Consider the following 7,870-nt stretch of genomic DNA (forward strand, 5'->3'; position numbering starts at 1 on the left):
ACCTGGGCATGGTGGTGTGTGCCTGTACTCCTAGCTCCTCGAGAGGCCAAGGCAGAAGGATCCCTTGAACCCAGGAACTCAAGGCTGCAATGAGCTGTGATTGTGCCACTTCACTCCAGCCTGGGTGACAGAGGGAGACCCTGTCTCTAAAAGAAAAAAAGAAAAATCCAAATTCAAAATCTTCTCCAAGTGAAGTACAAAGATAATGCAGTTGAGCTAATCCCTTGATATAGTCAAAGACAGAGGAATCCTTGCATGAATATCCATTTCCAATACATTCTCTTGAGTTTCTTTTTTGTTGTTGTTGTTTTGAGATGGAATCTTGTCTGTCACCCAGGCTGGAGTGCAGTGGTGCAATCCCAGCTCACTGCAACCTCCGCCTCCTGGGCTCAAGCAATTCTCCTGAGTCAGCTTCCCAAATAGCTGGAATTATAGGTGCACGCCACCATGCCCGGCTAAATTTTGCATTTTTAGTAGAGATGAGATTTCACAATGTTGGCCAGGCTGGTCTTGAACTCCTGACCTCAGGTGATCCACCTGCCTCAGCCTCCCAAAGTGCTGGGATTACAGGCATGAGCCACTGCACCCGGCAACTCTTGATTTTTTTTTTTTTTAAGATGGGGTCTCACTGTATTGCCCAGGCTGGTCTCAAACTCCTGAGCTCAAGCAATCCTCCCACCTCATCTTCCCGATTAAGGGCATGCCAATACATTCTCAATGAAACAATCAGAATTATATAGAACAGAAAAAACAAATTCCCCCTTTATATCACATCTTCATTCCTTCCTGTCTCCTCAACCATTGCGTGCATTCTCCCAGTCCTCTTCCTTAACATTTAAATTCAAATGTATGCATTTATATCTCACATATAACTTTTTTAAGAATGTAATGGGATCACAATGCACATAATGTTCCAAATCTTACTTTTTAACTTAATGACTTCTATTTTCATTATAGCTTATGTAGGTCTACACAATTCTTTTTTACTAGTCGTACAGGGTTACATGGTGCAGGTATATCAGAGTTTATTTAACCATTCCATTATTGATATTTTGATGAGATACAGCAAATACTAGCAACAGCCCTATTCTGAGTATCTTTGTTAATACTCATTATGCCCCTGAGCATATGTTTTGTCAGGAGAGAGGTCAAGAAGAATTTCCAGATCCACATTATGCTTATTTGTGCAACTGCCAAGTTCCAAGTCAAAAATCATCACCAGGCCAGGCGCAGTGGCTCACATCTATAATCCCAGCACTTTGGAAGGCCTAGGAGGGTGGATCACCTGAGGTCAGGAGTTCAAGACCAGCCTGGTCAACATGTTGAAACCCTGTCTCTACTAAAAATACAAAAATTAGCCAGGCATGGTGGTGCACGCCTGTAATCCCAGCTACTTGGAAGGCTGAGGCAGGAGAATCCCTTGAACCTGTCAGGCGGAGGTTACAGTGAGCTGAGATCATGCCACTGCACTCCAGCCTGAGCAACAAAGAGATTCCGTCCCAAAAAAAAAAAAAATCACCAATTTATTCTCCCACCAACAGTCTGTGAATATGCGTTTGTCTCCAAATCTTTGCCAGCGTTTGTCACTGATCTTTCATTGCTGTTTCAATATTCACTTTGCTGATTACAAGTAAAGTGGAATGTCTTCCAATTCATTTAATGGCTGCTTGCAGTCTATGAATTATCTGTTATATACTTTACACATTTTTTCACTTCATTCTAAAAATAACAACCTTATGAGGTAAATATTATTATTATCCCCTTTTTACAGATAAAGAACTGAAGATACAAAGCCAGAGAATGATAAAGTAACTTCCACCTGACACAGTAAAACATTACAGGGAGAGTCTAGGATCTGGAATGAGAATGCCACTTCCAGGCTTACATAAATTATTAATGTTTCAGTGGCCTCATCTGCAGAATGGAAATACTAATAAAAGTAGCTATCTTATAAGGTTATTGTGGGGGAGAGTAGGAGACAATCCATAATAATGTTTGAGCAGTAGCTGGCACCTTGTAGATACTCAACACATGTCAGCTATTATTGTTATAGAAAATATGCAGATCTGGAGTAGCTTGGAAAATGTTTATGATGCAACAAAAAATTCAAAATAAGTCTACTAAATACTGTGTATTTTGTGATTGCAGTTTCGTAAAAACTATGTCTGCTTATGGAAAAAGATTTGAAAAGAACATGCTTATGCGAAAAGAATTTGTTACAGTGATGGGATTATGTGTAGCTTTATTTATTTATTTATTTGTTTATTTATTTGAGACCGGGTCTCACTCTGTTTCCCAGGCTGCAGTACAGTGGTGTGACCCCAGCTCCCTGCAGCCTCAGCCTCCTGGGTTCAAGTGATCCTCCTGCCTCAGCCTCTTGAATAACTGGAACTACAGGCATGTGCCACCATGTTTGGCTAATATTTAAATTTTTTTGTGGAGACAGTCCCCTATGCGCCCACATTTGTCTTGAACTCCTGGGCTCAAGTGATCCTCCAGTCTCAGCCTCCCAAAGTGCTGGGATTACAGGCATGAGCCACTGTGCCCAGTCATGTATAGCTTTGTAATGCTTTTATATCATTCTATAGTGAACAAGAAAAAGAGAGAAGAAAGAAAAGGAAATAAACTCTGTGGACTTTGCCCTTGAAGGTGAGAAGGAGGTTCACAGGCACTTTCAGACCAGTGCCATACCTTTAAAGGGGCTATCTGGCCATGCTTTCTTCTCTCCGAAGGCACACTGGTGGCTTTGTCTCCTTCATTCATTCATCCATTTGTTTACCAGGTGTGTGTGGAGAGTTTCCTACGTGCTAGACACCATTCTATGCATGAGCTACACAATGACAAACAAGACAGTGAATCCTGATTGCTAATGAGGAAATTAGGCAATAACTCCCCAAAATGTAAACAAGAAATGATCAGATAGTAATAAGAGCTATGCAGAGAATTAAAATATGAGCTATGATCATTGCTGGCTGTATGGCTACTTTAGATTGGTGGTCAAGGAAGGTTTCTCTGAGAAGGTAGCATTTTAGTTGATGACAAGAAAGCCCTGACCTAGGAAAACCAGGGGAAGAATATTCTGGAGCATTAACAGCACACTCCAGGACTCTCGGGCAGAAACTCGCTGGGTAGGGATGAGGCACGAAGAAAGGCTAAAGTGTGGCTGGAGAGTGGTGACCAAGGGTGAGAGCAGAATGAGATGAGGTTGGATCATGGGAGGCTTCGTGGAAGAGGGCAAGAAGTTTAGATTTTATTCAAAGTGGAGTGGAAAGTCATTGGAAGAATTTAAGTAAGAAAGTGATTTAATCAGATTCATGTTTTTAGAAAGATCCTTCTAGCTGCCATATGGCAAATGAATTGCAGAGATATTGGAAACAGAAACAGCAGTTATAAGAACACTGCAGTGATCCAGGCAGTGATGACCAGGGATTCGATTCGGGTGTTGGCAGTGAAGAGGAAGATAAGTGGGTGTCAGGATATCTTTTGGAGACAGAAGTTACAATACTTGCTGAAGGACTGGTCATGGGGCCTAGTAAAACAGAGAAATCAAGAATAATTCTAGATTTTTGGCTTGAAGTTGACCAGGTGCTGTTTACTTTGGTGGAGAAAATTGGAGTAGAAGCAAACTTGGGGGGAGGAGAGTGGATTAATAATCTTATTATTTTTTACAAGTAAAAATGTCAAACAAAGAGTTGATTATATGAGCCTGATTTGCAGAGAGAGAGAGCTCAGAGCAAGAATAGCCAATCTGAAAATCTCCATACATGGATGGTATTTAAACCAGGAGATTGGTGGGCTCACCCAGGTGGATTGTAGGTGCAGAAGAGAAGAGCTCAGGATTGCATCCTAGGTCTTCTAAAGTTGAGAGGTTAAGTAGAAAATAAAGAATAACAAAAAAGAAGCTGAGAAGCAACAGCCAGTGTAGGAGGAGGAACATCGACAAGTGAAATTTCACAAAAGCCAGGAGAAGAAAATGTTTCGAGGAGAGGGGCACACAGGTAGGCTTCATGGAATGTCACTAAAACATCAAGTGTGGTAAGAACTAAGAAATGGTGAACCCGGTGCGGTGGCTCACACCTGTAATCCCAGCACTTTGGGAGGCCGAGGTGGGTGGATGACAAGGTCAGGAGTTCGAGACCAGCCTGGCCAACATAGTAATACCCCATCTCTACTAAAAATACAAAAATTAGCTGGGCATGGTGGTGTGCACCTGTAATCCCAGCTACTTGGGAGGCTGAGGCAGGAGAATCACTTGAACCCGGGAGATGGAGGTTGCAGTGAGCCAAGATCACACCACTGCACTCCAGCCCGGGTAACAGAGCGAGACTCCATCTCAAAAACAAAACAAAACAAAACAAAAAACGTACTAAGAAAAGGCCATTGGATCTGGCAACAGAGGGATCACTAGGTTTTATTACAGACAGTGTGAAAGTTAGACGTTCCCATTTGAAGCCCAGTGGGACTGGGTTTGAATTTCAGTTCTACCACCTACTAGCTGTGAGAGCTTGGATGTGCTACTTAAACTGTCTATAGCTTTCGATAATGACATTTACATTATTGAACTGTAAAGTTTAAGGGAGGTAAAGCTTATGAAATTGCAAGCACTTAATAGGCACTCATTGGTTTCCATTTTTTAGGCAGCATTGGCAAGTCAGGGACCTTGGGATAGCCCCAGGGAAGAGGTCCTTGTGTGCTCAGGTTCTGTTTTAGAAGCTGCAGTAGTGTGTGTTGTCAAAGCAAAGCAAAGGGTTATTGACCCAGAGACCTGGGAGCTGGAGCAGCTGACTCTGTCCAAGAAGGAGATGAGGGCAGATTTCTACGCTTAGGTCCCACGCTGACCTCTTCGTGCTTTTAGGCCTGACCTCAAGCATCCTTACTAATGAAATCCTAGGTCATGAGGTTTCCTACTAGTCAGTCACTATGCTAGCTGTAGTTTAGCTCTGGGCTGAGCAGGATGAATTGAGGCTAAGGGTGACTGCCTGTGTGCCTAAAACCTTGAGCACTGTGTTCTGAGCAAAATTTGTGTTTACAGTAATGCCCCATGACTTGGATGAGTTTCCAGGACTTGTGAGACATCCCAGACCCTGTGCTAAGAACAGCATGGTTCCTACAGCCCTTGCATGGGGAAAGTGGATCAAATACAGCAGGGGGAGCTCATTTCAGGGCCATATTTGTGCTGTCTTCCTCTATCCATGTTGCTGTGACTGTGGAATGGAAGAAGGCAAAAACAAGGGGTCACTATCTACAGGGCAGTGAGCAAGTGTTGGGTTTAGCCCTTGTTCCAAATGGTCAGGTCCACAGTCGTCCAGTTCGCAGTCACAGGAGTTACTGGTAGTGCCAAGGGCTGAGTAGGGAAACTGCTAAGAGATAGAAGTGCAACTGAGTGCCAAGAAAGCAGAGAACACCTAGGACAGGGAGGGCAAATAAGGGCACATTGGCAGCCACTCCACCCTCTTGGGACCAGGGGAGAACATGCTAATCTATAACAACTTCTTCCTACTGAACCTCTGACTCTACCCCTAATTCTAACCTGAACACATCCCAACATAGAGCTCCATGTAGCCACTTTCAATAATTTGGCCTTGATTTGCAAGACAGACTTAGTATAATATTCTTGACTTAGGACTTTTTTACTTATCTCTCTAGCTGGCACCGAATTAACTTTTTTTTTACAGCCTGAGTACAGGAGTGCCCCATAGTGTCTTTGTTTTGTTCTGTTTTGTTTTGTTTTTTAACACAAAGTCTTGCTCTATCACCCAGGCTGGAGTGCAATGGCGTGATCTCAGTTCACTGCAACCTCTGCCTCCTGAGTTCAAGGGATTCTCATGCCTCAGCCTCCCAAGTAGCTGGAACTACAGGCATGTGCCACCGCACCTGGCTAATTTTTGTGTTTTTAGTAGAGACGGGGTTTCACCACTTGGGCCAGGCTGGTCTCAAACTCCTGGCCTCGTATGATCTGCCCACCTTGGCCTCCCAAGGTGTTGGGATTACAGGCATGAGCCACTGCGCTGGGCCTTCCATGGTGTTTTACATAGCGTCTGACCATCATCTTTGATCCTTCATTGTATTATTTTAGGAGATGATTAGGTTTTGGAATGCACCTTTCATGGGCATCTAGAGCAATTCTTTTCAACATTCACTCTGCATATATGATCTGGGTAAATGCAGAGTCCGATTCAGTAGGTGCGGAGTGAGACCTGTGTTTGTGTATTGCTAACAAGCTCCCAGGTGGTACCAGTGCAACTGAACTGTTGTCCACACTTTGAGCAGCAAGGAAATAGACTCACTATTTCCTTGTGAGAGGAGAGGAAATTTTCAGACAAATAAGAGCCTAATAGAGCTCACAGTGTTCTAGAGAAAACTTGGCAAGATCCTGCAGCCACCTGGACAAGCAATCTGGGATGAGGTAACTCTCCAGGCAGACCCATGTTATGAAAGTAGCTTGAGGAGAATACATACTCTGACCTCCCATCACCCTGTGTGCAAGTTGCAGTTCATGAGCAGGGGTGGGTGATGGCTGCTGGGCACCTTGCCTAGTCACCTGGGAAGAGAGGCAGAATGGGGGCTGGCAGAAGACTTCTTGGAGTTAACTGGGATCAGGACAGGATAAGGGGAAAACCATAGTCTCCTAGGGGTAAGGACAGTAGCCAGGGGACTATGCCCTTTACATTGGTGAAGCCGCAGTAAACCAGCTAGAGACAACCTTTGTAACTGAGTTCCCTCCCTCCTTCCCTCCCTCCCTCCCTCCCTCCCTCCTTTCCTTCCTTCCTTCCTTCCTTCCTTCCTTCCTTCCTTCCTTCCTTCCTTCCTTCCTTCCTTCCTTCCTTCTATTATTATTTTTGAGACAGGGTCTCATTCTCTCATCCAGGCTGGAGTGCAGTGATAATCACAGCTCACTACAGCCTCAACCTCTGGGGCTCAAGCAACCCTCCTTCCTCAGTCCCTCACCCTTCCAACCCCCTGGGGTTTTGCCAACCCAGGCTGTTCTCAAAGTCCTGGGCTCAGTTGATCCACCCACCTTGGCCTCCCAAAGTGCTGGGATTACAGGCATGAGCCACCATGCCTGGCTTTTATTTTTCTTCTCGCTCAGTTTTCTGCAGAGCATATCGGTTAGGGCAGCCTCTCTGCCAGAGAGGAGAAATTGGTTTAGAATTGGTTTGTTTCTTGGTTCTTTCCATGTACATATTTCATCTTGGGTAAAACTCTGGCTAAACTAAAGGAATATTTAGAAAAGTGCCTGAGGGGTAGAGTTATAGTTGGTTACTAAAGAGGGTAGAGAAGAAAGTTGGAGAAGAGCTACCACCATGCAGACATGGGCCTCCTTGAGGACCCTCACACAGGGTTGTGCCAGTGTGGCAGGATAGTGTGATAGAAGAGGTACAGTGCCAGATTTAAATCTCAACTCTTACTTATTACCTCTGTGGCCTTAAGAAAGTGACACAACTTCTCTGAACTTTGTTTTCCTTATCTGTAAAATATTATCTCCTTGCAGGGCTAAATGTCAGAATTAGGTCGGGCATGGTGGCTCATGCCTGTCATCCCAGCACTTTGGAAGGCCAAGGCAGGTGGATCACTTGAGGCCAGGAGTTTGAGACCAGCCTGGTCAACATGGCAAAACCCCGTTTCTACTAAAGATGCAAAAACTAGCCAGGCATGGTGACACGTGCCTGTAGTTCCAGCTACTCGGGAGGCTGAGACAGGAGAATCGCTTGAACCTGGGAGGCAGAGGTTGCAGTGAGCCAAGATCATGCACTGCACTCCAGCCTGAGCAAAAAAAAAAAAAAAAAAAAAAGGAATTAAATGAGGCAATGGATGTACGAGCACTGAAGGCAAGGCCTGCCTTGTCCCCGGCACTCACATATGGTGGCTC

This window comes from Mandrillus leucophaeus, unplaced genomic scaffold, assembly GCF_000951045.1.
Source record: "Mandrillus leucophaeus isolate KB7577 unplaced genomic scaffold, Mleu.le_1.0 Scaffold76, whole genome shotgun sequence".
NCBI lineage: Eukaryota > Metazoa > Chordata > Mammalia > Primates > Cercopithecidae > Mandrillus > Mandrillus leucophaeus.